The sequence below is a fragment of the Symphodus melops genome (genome assembly GCF_947650265.1).
Source record: "Symphodus melops genome assembly, chromosome: 10".
In the NCBI taxonomy this organism is placed as follows: Eukaryota; Metazoa; Chordata; class Actinopteri; order Labriformes; family Labridae; genus Symphodus; species Symphodus melops.
In genome coordinates this window covers 18,082,137-18,102,449 of record NC_136700.1, presented here as the reverse complement: position 1 = coordinate 18,102,449, position 20,313 = coordinate 18,082,137, and positions in this window count along the sequence as shown.

Here is a 20,313-nt window from a genome sequence, read left to right as displayed (position 1 = left end):
AGTTCTATGAAGAGAAGTCCCTGATCCTTTTAGTTCCTGAAGAGAAGTTCCTGAACCTTTTAGATCTTTAAAGAGAAGTCCCTGAACCTTTTAGTTCTATGATGAGAAGTCCCTGAACCTTTTAGTTCCTGAAGAGAATTCCATGAACCTTTTAAGTCTATATAGAGAAGTCCCTGAACGTTTTAGTTCTTGGAAGAGAAGTTCCTGAACCTTTTAATTCTGAGAAGAGAAGTCCCTGAACCTTTTAGTTCCTGAAGAGAAGTCCACGAACCTTTTAGTTCTTTAAAGAGAAGTGCCTGAAAATTTTAATTCTATGAAGAGAAGTCCCTGAACCTTTTAGTTCTAAGATGAGAAGTCCCTAAACCTTTTAGTTCTATGAAGAGAAGTCCCTGAACCTTTTAGTTCTTTAAAGAGAAGTCCCTGAACCTTTTAGTTCTATGAAGAGAAGTCCCTGAACCTTTTAGTTCTATGAAGAGAAGTCCCTGAACCTTTTAGTTCTATGATGAGAAGTCCCTGAACGTTTTAGTTCTATGATGAAAAGTCCCTGAACCTTTTAGTTCCTGAAGAGAAGTCCCTGAACCTTTTAGTTCCTGAAGAGAAGTTTCTGAACCTTTTAGATCTTCAAAGAGAAGTCCCTGAACCTTTTAGTTCTATAAAGAGAAGTCCCTGAACCTTTTAGTTCTATGATGAGAAGTCCATAAACCTTTTAGTTCCTGAAGAGAAGTCCCTGAACCTTTTAGTTCTTTGAAGAGAAGTCCCTGAACCTTTTAGTTCCATGAAGAGCAGTCCCTGAACCTTCTAGTTTCTGAAGAGAAGTCCCTGAAACTGTTAGGTCTATGAAGAGAAGTCCCTGAACCTTTTAGTTCTTGGAAGAGACGTCCCTGAACCTTTTAGTTCCTGAAGAGAAGTCCATGAACCTTTCAGATCTTTAATGAGAAGTCCCTGAACCTTTTAGTTCTATGAATAGAAGTCCCTGAACACTTTAGTTCTACGAAGAGACATCCCTGAACTTTTCAGTTCATGAAGAGAAGTCCCTGAACCTTTTAGTTCCAGAAGAAAAGTCCCTGAACCTTTAAGTTCTTAGAAGAGAAGTCCCTGAACCTTTTAGTTCTATGAAGAGATTTCCCTGAACCTTTTAATTCCTGAAGAGAAGTCCCTGAACCTTTTAGATCTTTAAAGAGAAGTCCCTGAACCTTTCAGTTCTTTGAAGAGAAGTTCCTGAACCTTTTAGTTCCTGTAGAGAAGTCCCTGAACCTTTCAGATCTTTAAAGAGAAGTCCCTGTACCTTTTAGTTCTATGAAGAGATGTCCCTGAACATTTTAGTTCTATGAAGAGATGTCCCTGAACATTTTAGTTCCTGAAGAGAAGTCCCTAAACCTTTTAGATCTTTAAAGAGAAGTCCCTGAAACTTTTAGTTCCTGAAGAGAAGTCTGTGAACCTGTTAGGTCTATGAAGAGAAGTCCCTGAAACTTTTAGTTCTTGGAAGAGAAGTCCCTGAACCTTTTAGTTCCTTGAGAGAAGTCCCTGAAATTTTTAGTTCCATAAAGAGATTGCACTTTTAGTTCCATGAAGAGATGTCCCTGAACCTTTTAGTTCTTTGAAGAGAAGTCCCTGAACCTTTTAGTTCTATGAAGAGAAGTCCCTGAACCTTTTAGTTCCAGAAGAGAAGTTCCTGAACCTTTTAGTTATATGAAGAGAAGTCCCAGAACCTTTCGTTTCTATGAAGAAATGTCCCTGAACCTTTTAGTTCTATGAAGAGATGTCCCTGAACCTTTTAGTTTCTGAAGAGAAGTCCCTGAACCTTTTAGGTCTATGAAGAGAAGTCCCTGAACCTTTTAGTTCCCGAAGAGAAGTCCCTGAACCTTTTAGATCTTGAAAGAGACGTCCCTGAAACTTTTAGTTCGATGACGAGAAGTCCCTGAACCTTTTAGTTCCTGAAGAGAAGTCTGTGAACCTTTTAGTTCCTGAAGAGAAGTCCCTGAACCTGATAGGTCTATGAAGAGAAGTCCCTGAACCTTTTAGTTCTATGAAGAGAAGTCCCTGAACCTTTTTGTTCCTGAAGAGAAGTTCCTGAACCTTTTAGTTCCTGAAGAGAAGTCCATGAACCTTTTATGTCTATGAAGAGAAGTTCCTGAACCTTTTAGTTCTGTGAAGAGAAGTCCCTGAACCTTTTAGTTCCTGAAGAGAAGTCCCTGAACCTTTTAGTTCTTGAAATAGAAGTCCCTGCACCTTTTAGTTCTATGAAGAGAAGTCACTGAACCTTTTAGTTCCTGAAGAGAAGTCCCTGAACCTTTTAGTTCTTTAAAGAGAAGTCCCTGAACCTCTTAGTTCCTGAAGAGAAGTTTCTGAACCTTTTAGATCTTCAAAGAGAAGTCCCTAAACCTTTTAGTTCTTTGAAGAGAAGTCCCTGCACCTTTTAGTTTCATGAAGAGAAGTCCCTGAACCTTTTCGTTCTGAGAAGAGAAGTCCCTTAACCTTTTAGTTCCTGAAGAGAAGTCCCTGAACCTTTTAGATCTTCACAGAGAAGTCCCTGAACCTTTTAGTTCTATGAAGAGAAGTCCCTGAACCTTTTAGTTCCTGAAGAGAAGTCCCTGAACCTTTTAGTTCTTTGAAGAGAAGTCCCTGAACCTTTTAGTTCCATGAAGAGCAGTCCCTGAACCTTCTAGTTTCTGAAGAGAAGTCCCTGAAACTGTTAGGTCTATGAAGAGAAGTCCCTGAACCTTTTAGTTCTTGGAAGAGACGTCCCTGAACCTTTTAGTTCCTGAAGAGAAGTCCATGAACCTTTCAGATCTTTAATGAGAAGTCCCTGAACCTTTTAGTTCTATGAATAGAAGTCCCTGAACACTTTAGTTCTACGAAGAGACATCCCTGAACTTTTCAGTTCATGAAGAGAAGTCCCTGAACCTTTTAGTTCCAGAAGAAAAGTCCCTGAACCTTTAAGTTCTTAGAAGAGAAGTCCCTGAACCTTTTAGTTCTATGAAGAGATTTCCCTGAACCTTTTAATTCCTGAAGAGAAGTCCCTGAACCTTTTAGATCTTTAAAGAGAAGTCCCTGAACCTTTCAGTTCTTTGAAGAGAAGTTCCTGAACCTTTTAGTTCCTGTAGAGAAGTCCCTGAACCTTTCAGATCTTTAAAGAGAAGTCCCTGTACCTTTTAGTTCTATGAAGAGATGTCCCTGAACATTTTAGTTCTATGAAGAGATGTCCCTGAACATTTTAGTTCCTGAAGAGAAGTCCCTAAACCTTTTAGATCTTTAAAGAGAAGTCCCTGAAACTTTTAGTTCCATGAAGAGATGAAACTTTTAGTCCCTGAAGAGAAGTCCCTGAACCTTTTAGTTCCTGAAGAGAAGTCCCTGAACCTTTTAGTTCCTGAAGAGAAGTCTGTGAACCTGTTAGGTCTATGAAGAGAAGTCCCTGAAACTTTTAGTTCTTGGAAGAGAAGTCCCTGAACCTTTTAGTTCCTTGAGAGAAGTCCCTGAAATTTTTAGTTCCATAAAGAGATTGCACTTTTAGTTCCATGAAGAGATGTCCCTGAACCTTTTAGTTCTTTGAAGAGAAGTCCCTGAACCTTTTAGTTCTATGAAGAGAAGTCCCTGAACCTTTTAGTTCCAGAAGAGAAGTTCCTGAACCTTTTAGTTATATGAAGAGAAGTCCCAGAACCTTTCGTTTCTATGAAGAAATGTCCCTGAACCTTTTAGTTCTATGAAGAGATGTCCCTGAACCTTTTAGTTTCTGAAGAGAAGTCCCTGAACCTTTTAGGTCTATGAAGAGAAGTCCCTGAACCTTTTAGTTCCCGAAGAGAAGTCCCTGAACCTTTTAGATCTTGAAAGAGACGTCCCTGAAACTTTTAGTTCGATGACGAGAAGTCCCTGAACCTTTTAGTTCCTGAAGAGAAGTCTGTGAACCTTTTAGTTCCTGAAGAGAAGTCCCTGAACCTGATAGGTCTATGAAGAGAAGTCCCTGAACCTTTTAGTTCTATGAAGAGAAGTCCCTGAACCTTTTTGTTCCTGAAGAGAAGTTCCTGAACCTTTTAGTTCCTGAAGAGAAGTCCATGAACCTTTTATGTCTATGAAGAGAAGTTCCTGAACCTTTTAGTTCTGTGAAGAGAAGTCCCTGAACCTTTTAGTTCCTGAAGAGAAGTCCCTGAACCTTTTAGTTCTTGAAATAGAAGTCCCTGCACCTTTTAGTTCTATGAAGAGAAGTCACTGAACCTTTTAGTTCCTGAAGAGAAGTCCCTGAACCTTTTAGTTCTTTCAAGAGAAGTCCCTGAACCTCTTAGTTCCTGAAGAGAAGTTTCTGAACCTTTTAGATCTTCAAAGAGAAGTCCCTAAACCTTTTAGTTCTTTGAAGAGAAGTCCCTGAGCCTTTTAGTTCTATGAAGAGAAGTCCCTGAGCATTTTAATTCTATGAATAGAAGTCCCTGCACCTTTTAGTTTCATGAAGAGAAGTCCCTGAACCTTTTCGTTCTGAGAAGAGAAGTCCCTTAACCTTTTAGTTCCTGAAGAGAAGTCCCTGAACCTTTTAGTTCTATGAAGAGAAGTCCCTGAACCCTGAAGAGAAGTTCCTGAACCTTTTAGTTCTTTAAAGAGACGCCCCTGAACCTTTTAGTTCCTAAAGAGAAGTCCCTGAACCTTTTAGTTCTATGAGGAGAAGTCCCTGAACCTTTTTGTCCCTGAAGAGAAGTCCCTGAACCTTTTAGTTCTATGAAGAGAAGTCCCTGAACCTTTTAGTTCGTGAAGAGAAGTCCCTGAACCTTTTAGATATTTGAAGAGACGTCCCTGAAACTTCTATTTCTATGACGAGAAGTCCCTGAACCTTTTAGTTCCTGAAGAGAAGTCTGTGAACCTTTTAGTTCCTGAAGAGAAGTCCCTGAACTTGTTAGGTCTATGAAGAGAAGTCCCTGAACCTGTTAGGTCTATGAAGAGAAGTCCCTGAACCTTTTAGTTCTATGAAGAGAAGTCCCTGAACCTTTTAGTTCCTGAAGAGAAGTCCCTGCACCTTTTAGTTCTATGAAGAGAAGTCACTGAACCTTTTAGTTCTTTAAAGAGAAGTCCCTGAACCTCTTAGTTCCTGAAGAGAAGTTTCTGAACCTTTTAGATCTTCAAAGAGAAGTCCCTGAACCTTCTAGTCCTTTGAAGAGAAGTCCCTGAGCATTTTAATTCTATGAATAGAAGTCCCTGCACCTTTTAGTTTCATGAAGAGAAGCCCCTGAACCTTTTACGTCTATGATGAGAAGTCCCTGAACCTTTTAGTTCCTGAAGAGAAGTCCCTGAACCTTTTAGATCTTCACAGAGAAGTCCCTGAACCTTTTAGTTCTATGAAGAGAAGTCCCTGAACCTATTTGTTCCTGAAGATAAGTTCCATAACCTTTGAGTTCTTTGAAGAGAAGTCCCTGAACCTTTTAGTTCTCTGAAGAGAAGTCCCTTAACCGTTTAGTTTTATGAAGAGAAGTCCCTGAAACTTTTAGTTTTTTAAAGAGACGTCCCTGAACCTTTTAGTTCTTTAAAGAGAAGTCCCTGAACATTTTAGTTCCTGAAGAGAAGTCCCTGAACCTTTTAGTTCTATGAAAAGAAGTCCCTGAACCCTGAAGAGAAGTTCCTGAACCTTTTAGTTCTTTAAAGAGATGCCCCTGAACCTTTTAGTTCTTTAAAGAGACGCCCCTGAACCTTTTAGTTCCTGAAGAGAAGTCCCTGAACCTTTTAGTTCTATGAGGAGAATTGCCTGAACCTTTTAGTTCTATGAGGAGAATTGCCTGAACCTTTTAGTTCCTGAAGAGAAGTCCATGAACCTTTTAATTCTTTAAAGAGAAGTTTCTGAACCTTTTAGATATTCAAAGAGAAGTTTCTGAACCTTTTAGATATTCAAAGAGAAGTCCCTGAACCTTTTAGTTCTTTGAAGAGAAGTCCCTGAGCCTTTTAGTTCTATGAAGAGAAGTCCCTGAACCTTTTAGTTCCTAAAGAGAAGTTCCTGAACCTTTTATATCTTTAAAGAGAAGTCCCTGAACCTTTTAGTTCTATGACGAGAAATCCCTGAACCTTTAAGTTCCTGAAGAGCAGTCCCTGAACCTTTTAGTTCTTTGAAGAGAAGTCCCTGAACCTTTTAGTTCTGAGAAGAGAAGTCCCTTAACCTTTTAGTTCCTGAAGAGAAGTCCATGAACCTTTTAGTTCTATGAAGAGAAGTCCCTGAACCTTTTAGTTATATGATGAGAAGTCCCTGAACATTTTAGTTCCTGAAGAGAAGTCCATGAACCTTTCAGTTCCTGAAAAGAAGTCCCTGAACCTTTTAGTTCTTTGAAGAGAAGTCCCTGAACCTTTTAATTCTATGAATAGAAGTCCCTGAACACTTTAGTTTTACAAAGAGACATCCCTGAACTTTTCAGTTCATGAAGAGAAGTTCCTGAACCTTTTAGTTCCAGAAGAGAAGTCCCTGAACCTTTAAGTTCTTTAAAGAGACGTCCCTGAACCTTTGAGTTCCAGAAGAAAAGTCCCTGAACCTTTAAGTTCTTAGAAGAGAAGTCCCTGAACCTTTTAGATCTTAAATTGGAAGTCCCTGAACCTTTTAGTTCCTGAAGAGAAGTCCCTGAACCTGTTAGGTCTATGAAGAGAAGTCCCTGAACCTTTTAGTTCTTGGAAGAGAAGTCCCTGAACCTTTTAGTTCTATGAAGAGAAGTCCCTGATCCTTTTAGTTCCTGAAGAGAAGTTCCTGAACCTTTTAGATCTTTAAAGAGAAGTCCCTGAACCTTTTAGTTCTATGATGAGAAGTCCCTGAACCTTTTAGTTCCTGAAGAGAATTCCATGAACCTTTTAAGTCTATATAGAGAAGTCCCTGAACGTTTTAGTTCTTGGAAGAGAAGTTCCTGAACCTTTTAATTCTGAGAAGAGAAGTCCCTGAACCTTTTAGTTCCTGAAGAGAAGTCCACGAACCTTTTAGATCTTTAAAGAGAAGTGCCTGAAAATTTTAATTCTATGAAGAGAAGTCCCTGAACCTTTTAGTTCTAAGATGAGAAGTCCCTAAACCTTTTAGTTCTATGAAGAGAAGTCCCTGAACCTTTTAGTTCTTTAAAGAGAAGTCCCTGAACCTTTTAGTTCTATGAAGAGAAGTCCCTGAACCTTTTAGTTCTATGAAGAGAAGTCCCTGAACCTTTTAGTTCTATGATGAGAAGTCCCTGAACGTTTTAGTTCTATGATGAAAAGTCCCTGAACCTTTTAGTTCCTGAAGAGAAGTCCCTGAACCTTTTAGTTCCTGAGGAGAAGTTTCTGAACCTTTTAGATCTTCAAAGAGAAGTCCCTGAACCTTTTAGTTCTATAAAGAGAAGTCCCTGAACCTTTTAGTTCTATGATGAGAAGTCCATAAACCTTTTAGTTCCTGAAGAGAAGTCCCTGAACCTTTTAGTTCTTTGAAGAGAAGTCCCTGAACCTTTTAGTTCCATGAAGAGAAGTCCCTGAACCTTCTAGTTTCTGAAGAGAAGTCCCTGAAACTGTTAGGTCTATGAAGAGAAGTCCCTGAACCTTTTAGTTCTTGGAAGAGACGTCCCTGAACCTTTTAGTTCCTGAAGAGAAGTCCATGAACCTTTCAGATCTTTAATGAGAAGTCCCTGAACCTTTTAGTTCTATGAATAGAAGTCCCTGAACACTTTAGTTCTACGAAGAGACATCCCTGAACTTTTCAGTTCATGAAGAGAAGTCCCTGAACCTTTTAGTTCCAGAAGAAAAGTCCCTGAACCTTTAAGTTCTTAGAAGAGAAGTCCCTGAACCTTTTAGTTCTATGAAGAGATTTCCCTGAACCTTTTAATTCCTGAAGAGAAGTCCCTGAACCTTTTAGATCTTTAAAGAGAAGTCCCTGAACCTTTCAGTTCTTTGAAGAGAAGTTCCTGAACCTTTTAGTTCCTGTAGAGAAGTCCCTGAACCTTTCAGATCTTTAAAGAGAAGTCCCTGTACCTTTTAGTTCTATGAAGAGATGTCCCTGAACATTTTAGTTCTATGAAGAGATGTCCCTGAACATTTTAGTTCCTGAAGAGAAGTCCCTAAACCTTTTAGATCTTTAAAGAGAAGTCCCTGAAACTTTTAGTTCCATGAAGAGATGAAACTTTTAGTTCCTGAAGAGAAGTCCCTGAACCTTTTAGTTCCTGAAGAGAAGTCCCTGAACCTTTTAGTTCCTGAAGAGAAGTCTGTGAACCTGTTAGGTCTATGAAGAGAAGTCCCTGAAACTTTTAGTTCTTGGAAGAGAAGTCCCTGAACCTTTTAGTTCCTTGAGAGAAGTCCCTGAAATTTTTAGTTCCATAAAGAGATTGCACTTTTAGTTCCATGAAGAGATGTCCCTGAACCTTTTAGTTCTTTGAAGAGAAGTCCCTGAACCTTTTAGTTCTATGAAGAGAAGTCCCTGAACCTTTTAGTTCCAGAAGAGAAGTTCCTGAACCTTTTAGTTATATGAAGAGAAGACCCAGAACCTTTCGTTTCTATGAAGAAATGTCCCTGAACCTTTTAGTTCTATGAAGAGATGTCCCTGAACCTTTTAGTTTCTGAAGAGAAGTCCCTGAACCTTTTAGGTCTATGAAGAGAAGTCCCTGAACCTTTTAGTTCCCGAAGAGAAGTCCCTGAACCTTTTAGATCTTGAAAGAGACGTCCCTGAAACTTTTAGTTCGATGACGAGAAGTCCCTGAACCTTTTAGTTCCTGAAGAGAAGTCTGTGAACCTTTTAGTTCCTGAAGAGAAGTCCATGAACCTTTTATGTCTATGAAGAGAAGTTCCTGAACCTTTTAGTTCTGTGAAGAGAAGTCCCTGAACCTTTTAGTTCCTGAAGAGAAGTCCCTGAACCTTTTAGTTCTTGAAATAGAAGTCCCTGCACCTTTTAGTTCTATGAAGAGAAGTCACTGAACCTTTTAGTTCCTGAAGAGAAGTCCCTGAACCTCTTAGTTCCTGAAGAGAAGTTTCTGAACCTTTTAGATCTTCAAAGAGAAGTCCCTAAACCTTTTAGTTCTTTGAAGAGAAGTCCCTGAGCCTTTTAGTTCTATGAAGAGAAGTCCCTGAGCATTTTAATTCTATGAATAGAAGTCCCTGCACCTTTTAGTTTCATGAAGAGAAGTCCCTGAACCTTTTCGTTCTGAGAAGAGAAGTCCCTGAACCTTTTAGTTCTATGAAGAGAAGTCCCTGAACCCTGAAGAGAAGTTCCTGAACCTTTTAGTTCTTTAAAGAGACGCCCCTGAACCTTTTAGTTCCTAAAGAGAAGTCCCTGAACCTTTTAGTTCTATGAGGAGAAGTCCCTGAACCTTTTTGTCCCTGAAGAGAAGTCCCTGAACCTTTTAGTTATATGAAGAGAAGTCGCTGAATCTTTTAGTTCAATGATGAGAATTCCCTGAACCTTTTAGTTCTATGATGAGAATTGCCTGAACCTTTTAGTTCCTGAAGAGAAGTCCATGAACCTTTTAATTCTTTAAAGAGAAGTTTCTGAACCTTTTAGATATTCAAAGAGAAGTCCCTGAATCTTTTAGTTCTTTGAAGAGAAGTCCCTGAGCCTTTTAGTTCTATGAAGAGAAGTCCCTGAACCTTTTAGTTCCTGAAGAGAAGTTCCTGAACCTTTTAGATCTTTAAAGAGAAGTCCCTGAACCTTTTAGTTCTATGACGAGAAATCCCTGAACCTTTAAGTTCCTGAAGAGCAGTCCCTGAACCTTTTAGTTCCTGAAGAGAAGTCCATGAACCTTTTAGTTCTATGAAGAGAAGTCCCTGAACCTTTTAGTTATATGATGAGAAGTCCCTGAACCTTTTAGTTCCTGAAGAGAAGTCCATAAACCTTTCAGTTCCTTAAAAGAAGTCCCTGAACCTTTTAGTTCTTTTAAGAGAAGTCCCTGAACCTTTTAATTCTATGAATAGAAGTCCCTGAACACTTTAGTTTTACAAAGAGACATCCCCGAACTTTTCAGTTCATGAAGAGAAGTTCCTGAACCTTTTAGATCTTCAAAGAGAAGTCCCTGAACCTTTTAGTTCTATAAAGAGAAGTCCCTGAACCTTTTAGTTCTATGATGAGAAGTCCCTAAACCTTTTAGTTCCTGAAGAGAAGTCCCTGAACCTTTTAGTTCGTGAAGAGAAGTCCCTGAACCTTTTAGATATTTGAAGAGACGTCCCTGAAACTTCTATTTCTATGACGAGAAGTCCCTGAACCTTTTAGTTCCTGAAGAGAAGTCTGTGAACCTTTTAGTTCCTGAAGAGAAGTCCCTGAACTTGTTAGGTCTATGAAGAGAAGTCCCTGAACCTGTTAGGTCTATGAAGAGAAGTCCCTGAACCTTTTAGTTCTATGAAGAGAAGTCCCTGAACCTTTTAGTTCCTGAAGAGAAGTCCCTGCACCTTTTAGTTCTATGAAGAGAAGTCACTGAACCTTTTAGTTCTTTAAAGAGAAGTCCCTGAACCTCTTAGTTCCTGAAGAGAAGTTTCTGAACCTTTTAGATCTTCAAAGAGAAGTCCCTGAACCTTCTAGTCCTTTGAAGAGAAGTCCCTGAGCATTTTAATTCTATGAATAGAAGTCCCTGCACCTTTTAGTTTCATGAAGAGAAGCCCCTGAACCTTTTACGTCTATGATGAGAAGTCCCTGAACCTTTTAGTTCCTGAAGAGAAGTCCCTGAACCTTTTAGATCTTCACAGAGAAGTCCCTGAACCTTTTAGTTCTATGAAGAGAAGTCCCTGAACCTATTTGTTCCTGAAGATAAGTTCCATAACCTTTGAGTTCTTTGAAGAGAAGTCCCTGAACCTTTTAGTTCTCTGAAGAGAAGTCCCTTAACCGTTTAGTTTTATGAAGAGAAGTCCCTGAAACTTTTAGTTTTTTAAAGAGACGTCCCTGAACCTTTTAGTTCTTTAAAGAGAAGTCCCTGAACATTTTAGTTCCTGAAGAGAAGTCCCTGAACCTTTTAGTTCTATGAAAAGAAGTCCCTGAACCCTGAAGAGAAGTTCCTGAACCTTTTAGTTCTTTAAAGAGATGCCCCTGAACCTTTTAGTTCTTTAAAGAGACGCCCCTGAACCTTTTAGTTCCTGAAGAGAAGTCCCTGAACCTTTTAGTTCTATGAGGAGAATTGCCTGAACCTTTTAGTTCTATGAGGAGAATTGCCTGAACCTTTTAGTTCCTGAAGAGAAGTCCATGAACCTTTTAATTCTTTAAAGAGAAGTTTCTGAACCTTTTAGATATTCAAAGAGAAGTTTCTGAACCTTTTAGATATTCAAAGAGAAGTCCCTGAACCTTTTAGTTCTTTGAAGAGAAGTCCCTGAGCCTTTTAGTTCTATGAAGAGAAGTCCCTGAACCTTTTAGTTCCTAAAGAGAAGTTCCTGAACCTTTTATATCTTTAAAGAGAAGTCCCTGAACCTTTTAGTTCTATGACGAGAAATCCCTGAACCTTTAAGTTCCTGAAGAGCAGTCCCTGAACCTTTTAGTTCTTTGAAGAGAAGTCCCTGAACCTTTTAGTTCTGAGAAGAGAAGTCCCTTAACCTTTTAGTTCCTGAAGAGAAGTCCATGAACCTTTTAGTTCTATGAAGAGAAGTCCCTGAACCTTTTAGTTATATGATGAGAAGTCCCTGAACATTTTAGTTCCTGAAGAGAAGTCCATGAACCTTTCAGTTCCTGAAAAGAAGTCCCTGAACCTTTTAGTTCTTTGAAGAGAAGTCCCTGAACCTTTTAATTCTATGAATAGAAGTCCCTGAACACTTTAGTTTTACAAAGAGACATCCCTGAACTTTTCAGTTCATGAAGAGAAGTTCCTGAACCTTTTAGTTCCAGAAGAGAAGTCCCTGAACCTTTAAGTTCTTTAAAGAGACGTCCCTGAACCTTTGAGTTCCAGAAGAAAAGTCCCTGAACCTTTAAGTTCTTAGAAGAGAAGTCCCTGAACCTTTTAGATCTTAAATTGGAAGTCCCTGAACCTTTTAGTTCCTGAAGAGAAGTCCCTGAACCTGTTAGGTCTATGAAGAGAAGTCCCTGAACCTTTTAGTTCTTGGAAGAGAAGTCCCTGAACCTTTTAGTTCTATGAAGAGAAGTCCCTGATCCTTTTAGTTCCTGAAGAGAAGTTCCTGAACCTTTTAGATCTTTAAAGAGAAGTCCCTGAACCTTTTAGTTCTATGATGAGAAGTCCCTGAACCTTTTAGTTCCTGAAGAGAATTCCATGAACCTTTTAAGTCTATATAGAGAAGTCCCTGAACGTTTTAGTTCTTGGAAGAGAAGTTCCTGAACCTTTTAATTCTGAGAAGAGAAGTCCCTGAACCTTTTAGTTCCTGAAGAGAAGTCCACGAACCTTTTAGATCTTTAAAGAGAAGTGCCTGAAAATTTTAATTCTATGAAGAGAAGTCCCTGAACCTTTTAGTTCTAAGATGAGAAGTCCCTAAACCTTTTAGTTCTATGAAGAGAAGTCCCTGAACCTTTTAGTTCTTTAAAGAGAAGTCCCTGAACCTTTTAGTTCTATGAAGAGAAGTCCCTGAACCTTTTAGTTCTATGAAGAGAAGTCCCTGAACCTTTTAGTTCTATGATGAGAAGTCCCTGAACGTTTTAGTTCTATGATGAAAAGTCCCTGAACCTTTTAGTTCCTGAAGAGAAGTCCCTGAACCTTTTAGTTCCTGAGGAGAAGTTTCTGAACCTTTTAGATCTTCAAAGAGAAGTCCCTGAACCTTTTAGTTCTATAAAGAGAAGTCCCTGAACCTTTTAGTTCTATGATGAGAAGTCCATAAACCTTTTAGTTCCTGAAGAGAAGTCCCTGAACCTTTTAGTTCTTTGAAGAGAAGTCCCTGAACCTTTTAGTTCCATGAAGAGAAGTCCCTGAACCTTCTAGTTTCTGAAGAGAAGTCCCTGAAACTGTTAGGTCTATGAAGAGAAGTCCCTGAACCTTTTAGTTCTTGGAAGAGACGTCCCTGAACCTTTTAGTTCCTGAAGAGAAGTCCATGAACCTTTCAGATCTTTAATGAGAAGTCCCTGAACCTTTTAGTTCTATGAATAGAAGTCCCTGAACACTTTAGTTCTACGAAGAGACATCCCTGAACTTTTCAGTTCATGAAGAGAAGTCCCTGAACCTTTTAGTTCCAGAAGAAAAGTCCCTGAACCTTTAAGTTCTTAGAAGAGAAGTCCCTGAACCTTTTAGTTCTATGAAGAGATTTCCCTGAACCTTTTAATTCCTGAAGAGAAGTCCCTGAACCTTTTAGATCTTTAAAGAGAAGTCCCTGAACCTTTCAGTTCTTTGAAGAGAAGTTCCTGAACCTTTTAGTTCCTGTAGAGAAGTCCCTGAACCTTTCAGATCTTTAAAGAGAAGTCCCTGTACCTTTTAGTTCTATGAAGAGATGTCCCTGAACATTTTAGTTCTATGAAGAGATGTCCCTGAACATTTTAGTTCCTGAAGAGAAGTCCCTAAACCTTTTAGATCTTTAAAGAGAAGTCCCTGAAACTTTTAGTTCCATGAAGAGATGAAACTTTTAGTTCCTGAAGAGAAGTCCCTGAACCTTTTAGTTCCTGAAGAGAAGTCCCTGAACCTTTTAGTTCCTGAAGAGAAGTCTGTGAACCTGTTAGGTCTATGAAGAGAAGTCCCTGAAACTTTTAGTTCTTGGAAGAGAAGTCCCTGAACCTTTTAGTTCCTTGAGAGAAGTCCCTGAAATTTTTAGTTCCATAAAGAGATTGCACTTTTAGTTCCATGAAGAGATGTCCCTGAACCTTTTAGTTCTTTGAAGAGAAGTCCCTGAACCTTTTAGTTCTATGAAGAGAAGTCCCTGAACCTTTTAGTTCCAGAAGAGAAGTTCCTGAACCTTTTAGTTATATGAAGAGAAGACCCAGAACCTTTCGTTTCTATGAAGAAATGTCCCTGAACCTTTTAGTTCTATGAAGAGATGTCCCTGAACCTTTTAGTTTCTGAAGAGAAGTCCCTGAACCTTTTAGGTCTATGAAGAGAAGTCCCTGAACCTTTTAGTTCCCGAAGAGAAGTCCCTGAACCTTTTAGATCTTGAAAGAGACGTCCCTGAAACTTTTAGTTCGATGACGAGAAGTCCCTGAACCTTTTAGTTCCTGAAGAGAAGTCTGTGAACCTTTTAGTTCCTGAAGAGAAGTCCATGAACCTTTTATGTCTATGAAGAGAAGTTCCTGAACCTTTTAGTTCTGTGAAGAGAAGTCCCTGAACCTTTTAGTTCCTGAAGAGAAGTCCCTGAACCTTTTAGTTCTTGAAATAGAAGTCCCTGCACCTTTTAGTTCTATGAAGAGAAGTCACTGAACCTTTTAGTTCCTGAAGAGAAGTCCCTGAACCTCTTAGTTCCTGAAGAGAAGTTTCTGAACCTTTTAGATCTTCAAAGAGAAGTCCCTAAACCTTTTAGTTCTTTGAAGAGAAGTCCCTGAGCCTTTTAGTTCTATGAAGAGAAGTCCCTGAGCATTTTAATTCTATGAATAGAAGTCCCTGCACCTTTTAGTTTCATGAAGAGAAGTCCCTGAACCTTTTCGTTCTGAGAAGAGAAGTCCCTGAACCTTTTAGTTCTATGAAGAGAAGTCCCTGAACCCTGAAGAGAAGTTCCTGAACCTTTTAGTTCTTTAAAGAGACGCCCCTGAACCTTTTAGTTCCTAAAGAGAAGTCCCTGAACCTTTTAGTTCTATGAGGAGAAGTCCCTGAACCTTTTTGTCCCTGAAGAGAAGTCCCTGAACCTTTTAGTTATATGAAGAGAAGTCGCTGAATCTTTTAGTTCAATGATGAGAATTCCCTGAACCTTTTAGTTCTATGATGAGAATTGCCTGAACCTTTTAGTTCCTGAAGAGAAGTCCATGAACCTTTTAATTCTTTAAAGAGAAGTTTCTGAACCTTTTAGATATTCAAAGAGAAGTCCCTGAATCTTTTAGTTCTTTGAAGAGAAGTCCCTGAGCCTTTTAGTTCTATGAAGAGAAGTCCCTGAACCTTTTAGTTCCTGAAGAGAAGTTCCTGAACCTTTTAGATCTTTAAAGAGAAGTCCCTGAACCTTTTAGTTCTATGACGAGAAATCCCTGAACCTTTAAGTTCCTGAAGAGCAGTCCCTGAACCTTTTAGTTCCTGAAGAGAAGTCCATGAACCTTTTAGTTCTATGAAGAGAAGTCCCTGAACCTTTTAGTTATATGATGAGAAGTCCCTGAACCTTTTAGTTCCTGAAGAGAAGTCCATAAACCTTTCAGTTCCTTAAAAGAAGTCCCTGAACCTTTTAGTTCTTTTAAGAGAAGTCCCTGAACCTTTTAATTCTATGAATAGAAGTCCCTGAACACTTTAGTTTTACAAAGAGACATCCCCGAACTTTTCAGTTCATGAAGAGAAGTTCCTGAACCTTTTAGATCTTCAAAGAGAAGTCCCTGAACCTTTTAGTTCTATAAAGAGAAGTCCCTGAACCTTTTAGTTCTATGATGAGAAGTCCCTAAACCTTTTAGTTCCTGAAGAGAAGTCCCTGAACCTTTTAGTTCTATGATGAGAAGTCCCTAAACCTTTTAGTTCCTGAAGAGAAGTCCCTGAACCTTTTAGTTCCATGAAGAGAAGTCCCTGAACCTTCTAGTTTCTGAAGAGAAGTCCCTGAAACTGTTAGGTCTATGAAGAGAAGTCCCTGAACCTTTTAGTTCTTGGAAGAGACGTCCCTGAACCTTTTAGTTCCTGAAGAGAAGTCCATGAACCTTTCAGATCTTTAATGAGAAGTCCCTGAACCTTTTAGTTCTATGAAGAGAAGTCCCTGAACCCTTTGAGTTGCTGAAGAGAAGTCCTTGAACCTTTTACTTCTTTGAATAGAAGTCCCTGAACACTTTAGTTCTACGAAGAGACATCCCTGAACTTTTCAGTTCATGAAGAAAAGTCCCTGAACCTTTTAGTTCCAGAAGAAAAGTCCCTGAACCTTTAAGTTCTTAGAAGAGAAGTCCCTGAACCTTTTAGTTCTTGAAAGAGAAGTCCCTGAACCTTTTAGTTCTATGAAGAGAAGTTCCTGAACCTTTTAGTTCCTGTAGAGAAGTCCCTGAACCTTTCAGATCTTTAAAGAGAAGTCCCTGTACCTTTTAGTTCTATGAAGAGATGTCCCTGAACATTTTAGTTCTATGAAGAGATGTCCCTGAACATTTTAGTTCCTGAAGAGAAGTCCCTAAACCTTTTAGATCTTTAAAGAGAAGTCCCTGAAACTTTTAGTTCCATGAAGAGATGAAACTTTTAGTTCCTGAAGAGAAGTCCCTGAACCTTTTAGTTCCTGAAGAGAAGTCCCTGAACCTTTAAGTTCCTGAAGAGAAGTCTGTGAACCTGTTAGGTCTATGAAGAGAAGTCCCTGAAACTTTTAGTTCTTGGAAGAGAAGTCCCTGAACCTTTTAGTTCCAGAAGAGAAGTTCCTGAACCTTTTAGTTATATGAAGAGAAGTCCCAGAACCTTTCGTTTCTATGAAGAAATGTCCCTGAACCTTTTAGTTCTATGAAGAGATGTCCCTGAACCTTTTAGTTTCTGAAGAGAAGTCCCTGAACCTTTTAGGTCTATGAAGAGAAGTCCCTGAACCTTTTAGTTCCCGAAGAGAAGTCCCTGAACCTTTTAGATCTTGAAAGAGACGTCCCTGAAACTTTTAGTTCGATGACGAGAAGTCCCTGAACCTTTTAGTTCCTGAAGAGAAGTCTGTGAACCTTTTAGTTCCTGAAGAGAAGTCCCTGAACCTGATAGGTCTATGAAGAGAAGACCCTGAACCTTTTAGTTCTATGAAGAGAAGTCCCTGAACCTTTTTGTTCCTGAAGAGAAGTTCCTGAACCTTTTAGTTCCTGAAGAGAAGTCCATGAACCTTTTATGTCTATGAAGAGAAGTTCCTGAACCTTTTAGTTCTGTGAAGAGAAGTCCCTGAACCTTTTAGTTCCTGAAGAGAAGTCCCTGAACCTTTTAGTTCTTGAAATAGAAGTCCCTGCACCTTTTAGTTCTATGAAGAGAAGTCACTGAACCTTTTAGTTCCTGAAGAGAAGTCCCTGAACCTTTTAGTTCTTTAAAGAGAAGTCCCTGAACCTCTTAGTTCCTGAAGAGAAGTTTCTGAACCTTTTAGATCTTCAAAGAGAAGTCCCTAAACCTTTTAGTTCTTTGAAGAGAAGTCCCTGAGCCTTTTAGTTCTATGAAGAGAAGTCCCTGAGCATTTTAATTCTATGAATAGAAGTCCCTGCACCTTTTAGTTTCATGAAGAGAAGTCCCTGAACCTTTTAGTTCTTTAAAGAGACGCCCCTGAACCTTTTAGTTCCTAAAGAGAAGTCCCTGAACCTTTTAGTTCTATGAGGAGAAGTCCCTGAACCTTTTTGTCCCTGAAGAGAAGTCCCTGAACCTTTTAGTTATATGAAGAGAAGTCGCTGAATCTTTTAGTTCAATGATGAGAATTCCCTGAACCTTTTAGTTCTATGATGAGAATTGCCTGAACCTTTTAGTTCCTGAAGAGAAGTCCATGAACCTTTTAATTCTTTAAAGAGAAGTTTCTGAACCTTTTAGATATTCAAAGAGAAGTCCCTGAATCTTTTAGTTCTTTGAAGAGAAGTCCCTGAGCCTTTTAGTTCTATGAAGAGAAGTCCCTGAACCTTTTAGTTCCTGAAGAGAAGTTCCTGAACCTTTTAGATCTTTAAAGAGAAGTCCCTGAACCTTTTAGTTCCTGAAGAGAAGTTCCTGAACCTTTTAGATCTTTAAAGAGAAGTCCCTGAACCTTTTAGTTCTATGACGAGAAATCCCTGAACCTTTAAGTTCCTGAAGAGCAGTCCCTGAACCTTTTAGTTCCTGAAGAGAAGTCCATGAACCTTTTAGTTCTATGAAGAGAAGTCCCTGAACCTTTTAGTTATATGATGAGAAGTCCCTGAACATTTTAGTTCCTGAAGAGAAGTCCCTGAACATTTTAGTTCTTTGAAGAGAAGTCCCTGAACCTTTTAGTTCCTGAAGAGAAGTCTGTGAACCTGTTAGGTCTATGAAGAGAAGTCCCTGAAACTTTTAGTTCTTGGAAGAGAAGTCCCTGAACCTTTTAGTTCTATGAAGAGAAGTCCCTGAACCTTTTAGTTCCAGAAGAGAAGTCCCTGAACCTTTTAGTTATATGAAGAGAAGTCCCAGAACCTTTCGTTTCTATGAAGAAATGTCCCTGAACCTTTTAGTTCTATGAAGAGATGTCCCTGAACCTTTTAGTTCCTTGAGAGAAGTCCCTGAAACTTTTAGTTCCATGAAGAGATTGCACTTTTAGTTCCATGAAGAGATGTCCCTGAACCTTTTAGTTCTTTGAAGAGAAGTCCCTGAACCTTTTAGTTCTATGAAGAGAAGTCCCTGAACCTTTTAGTTCCAGAAGAGAAGTCCCTGAACCTTTTAGTTATATGAAGAGAAGTCCCAGAACCTTTCGTTTCTATGAAGAAATGTCCCTGAACCTTTTAGTTCTATGAAGAGATGTCCCTGAACCTTTTAGTTTCTGAAGAGAAGTCCCTGAACCTTTTAGGTCTATGAAGAGAAGTCCCTGAACCTTTTAGTTCCCGAAGAGAAGTCCCTGAACCTTTTAGATCTTGAAAGAGACGTCCCTGAAACTTTTAGTTCTATGACGAGAAGTCCCTGAACCTTTTAGTTCCTGAAGAGAAGTCTGTGAACTTTTTAGTTCCTGAAGAGAAGTCCCTGAACCTGATAGGTCTATGAAGAGAAGTCCCTGAACCTTTTAGTTCTATGAAGAGAAGTCCCTGAACCTTTTAGTTCCTGAAGAGAAGTTCCTGAACCTTTTAGTTCCTGAAGAGAAGTCCATGAACCTTTTATGTCTATGAAGAGAAGTTCCTGAACCTTTTAGTTCTGTGAAGAGAAGTCCCTGAACCTTTTAGTTCCTGAAGAGAAGTCCCTGAACCTTTTAGTTCTTGAAAGAGAAGTCCCTGCACCTTTTAGTTATATGAAGAGAAGTCACTGAACCTTTTAGTTCCTGAAGAGAAGTCCCTGAACCTTTTAGTTCTTTAAAGAAAAGTCCCTGAACCTCTTAGTTCCTGAAGAGAAGTTTCTGAACCTTTTAGATCTTCAAAGAGAAGTCCCTAAACCTTTTAGTTCTATGAAGAGAAGTCCCTGAACCCTGAAGAGAAGTTCCTGAACCTTTTAGTTCTTTAAAGAGACGCCCCTGAACCTTTTAGTTCCTAAAGAGAAGTCCCTGAACCTTTTAGTTCTATGAGGAGAAGTCCCTGAACCTTTTTGTCCCTGAAGAGAAGTCCCTGAACCTTTTAGTTATATGAAGAGAAGTCGCTGAATCTTTTAGTTCAATGATGAGAATTCCCTGAACCTTTTAGTTCTATGATGAGAATTGCCTGAACCTTTTAGTTCCTGAAGAGAAGTCCATGAACCTTTTAATTCTTTAAAGAGAAGTTTCTGAACCTTTTAGATAGTCAAAGAGAAGTCCCTGAACCTTTTAGTTCTTTGAAGAGAAGTCCCTGAGCCTTTTAGTTCTATGAAGAGAAGTCCTTGAACCTTTTAGTTCCTGAAGAGAAGTTCCTGAACCTTTTAGATCTTTAAAGAGAAGTCCCTGAACCTTTTAGTTCTATGACGAGAAATCCCTGAACCTTTAAGTTCCTGAAGAGCAGTCCCTGAACCTTTTAGTTCTTTGAAGAGAAGTCCCTGAACCTTTTAGTTCTGAGAAGAGAAGTCCCTTAACCTTTTAGTTCCTGAAGAGAAGTCCATGAACCTTTTAGTTATATGATGAGGAGTCCCTGAACCTTTTAGTTCCTGAAGAGAAGTCCATAAACCTTTCAGTTCCTGAAAAGAAGTCCCTGAACCTTTTAGTTCTTTTAAGAGAAGTCCCTGAACCTTTTAATTCTATGAATAGAAGTCCCTGAACACTTTAGTTTTACAAAGAGACATCCCTGAACTTTTCAGTTCATGAAGAGAAGTTCCTGAACCTTTTAGATCTTTAAAGAGAAGTCCCTGAACCTTTTAGTTCTATGACGAGAAATCCCTGAACCTTTTAGTTCTGAGAAGAGAAGTCCCTTAACCTTTTAGTTCTATGAAGAGAAGTCCCTGAACCTTTTAGTTCCTGAAGAGAAGTCTGTGAACCTTTTAGTTCCTGAAGAGAAGTCCCTGAACCTGTTAGGTCTATGAAGAGAAGTCCCTGAACCTTTTAGGTCTATGAAGAGACGTCCCTGAAACTTCTATTTCTATGACGAGAAGTCCCTGAACCTTTTAGTTCCTGAAGAGAAGTCTGTGAACCTTTTAGTTCCTGAAGAGAAGTCCCTGAACCTGTTAGGTCTATGAAGAGAAGTCCCTGAACCTTTTAGGTCTATGAAGAGAAGTCCCTGAACCTTTTAGTTCTATGAAGAGAAGTCCCTGAACCTTTTAGTTCCTGAAGAGAAGTCCCTGAACCTTTTAGTTCTTGAAAGAGAAGTCCCTGCAC